The following is a 2,021-nucleotide window of genomic DNA, read 5'->3' as shown; positions in this document are numbered from 1 at the left end:
ATGTGCTTGTTATTATATTAGGATTAAGAGCACACACTTCCATAATAACTGAGGTCTTTATTTCTTTATAAAGTCAGTATAAAAGAAACGACCTCAAATGGTCCTACTCAATACACTCTGAGTGTACTAGTGTAATTATACAGTCAAGATAAACTGATACCTAATTACACTATGACCTTCCAATGGTTTGTTCCTTTCCATTATGGTCGTGAGCTACTGTTTATAATTTATAAGATACTGATAACATGATCCTCTGTGTGTGACACCACACACCATGTTATCTACAATATAAATTAATTGAACAACTATATTTATCATAAATGTAGACATTTGACCAATGTGATTCTTATTTCTAGATAAATGTTTATACCAAAAGCTAAGCTTTTAGTATACACTCTAACAATCTCCCACTTATACTAAAAGACTAAGCTGCTATATCTGCTACCATACATCTGATTCCTAACCCTTCAACATGTCCATCAAAAGCTCTTGCCTTAAGGACCTCGGTGGAAGGATCTATAGGTCATCACCTGATGCAATCTAGGCAGCAACAACTTCTCCTCGTTTATATGATTTCTCGTATTGGGTGGTACTTGCGCTCTATTGTGTTTACTTGCCTTTATAGACTTATGATTTCTTTGAGTTTGCTACTGCACCAATATTATTACAATAAATTGTAATAATCTTTGGACAAACCAGAAATCATATCTAAGTCTATCTTGAGATTATTGAGTCATTCAGCTTTTATAGCTACCTCAGAGGCTTGCCATATACTAATCTTCTATGGTGGTGTCCAGAAAAACACCTATGCTTATCACTCTTCCATAGTTATGACTTTACCTCCTAAAGTAAACACAAAACCCCGAGGTTAACTTATTATTGTCCCTATCCGATTGGAAGTCAAAATCCATGCAACCCACAAGGACCAAATTAACTGCCTTGTAAGCTAACATATAATCTCTAGTGCCTCTAAGGTACTTCAATATATGCTTTACTACAATCCACTGTCCTTGTCCAGAGTTATTTTGATATTTGCCAACTATGCCCTTGGCAAAACAGATTTCTTATCTCGTGCATAGCATTCATTAGGCTTCCGACAGCCGAAGCATAAAGAACTGCCTTTATTTCCTTTATCTCCTTTGATGTCTACAGAGACATATCTTTAGATAAAGTTACTCCATCCTGAAAAGGTAAGAAACCTTTCTTGGAGTTTTGCATGCTTTAAAACGAGCAAGGATTTTTCCGATGTATGAAGCTTGGGATAAGTAAAATATTCTTTTCTTGCGATCCCTTATTACTTTGATCTCAAGAATATATTCATTCTTCCAAGTCCTTTATATCGAATTGTTTGGACAACCATACCCTTACTTCTGACAATATTTTGATATTGTTTCCAACTACCAAAAATGTTATCTACGTATAGTACAAGAAATACCACCACGCTTCCATCACACCTTTTGTATACACAAGACTTACCCGGTTACTAAATAAATCCATAGGTCTGAATTACTTTGATAAACCGGATGTTCCAAGACCTTGAAGCTTTGCCTCAGTCCATAGACTGATTGAGCTTTACACAAGATGCTCTTAGCCCTTTGCAATGAACCCTTCTGGTTGCTTTATATGGATGCTTTCTTTAAGACTTCCATTAAGGAATGCTGTCTTGACATCCACTTGCCAAATAGATAAAAGAATCCGGATAGACTTAAGCATGGCTACCAGTGAAAAAAATTTCCTTTTTCATCAAGCCTTGCTTTGAAGGTTTCTACCTCCCTGTCTATCCCTCTTTTTTCCTATTATAGACCTTTTACACCCAAAGGCTTTTACACCACTTGGTGGTTCTACAAGCTTCCAGATTTTATTAGAATACATATATTCTAATTATATTAATCATTACTCTTTGCCAAGATGCTGCATATTTATCTTGGAGTGCTTCGTCATATGTCCGGAGATCAGGTTCATGTCCTTCAGGGATCGAGTTCAAAAACTCTCCCAAAACATGAATCTTTTAAGGTTGCTTA

This window comes from Zingiber officinale, chromosome 1A, assembly GCF_018446385.1.
Source record: "Zingiber officinale cultivar Zhangliang chromosome 1A, Zo_v1.1, whole genome shotgun sequence".
In the NCBI taxonomy this organism is placed as follows: domain Eukaryota; kingdom Viridiplantae; phylum Streptophyta; class Magnoliopsida; order Zingiberales; family Zingiberaceae; genus Zingiber; species Zingiber officinale.
Note: the sequence above shows the minus strand (reverse complement) of the source record.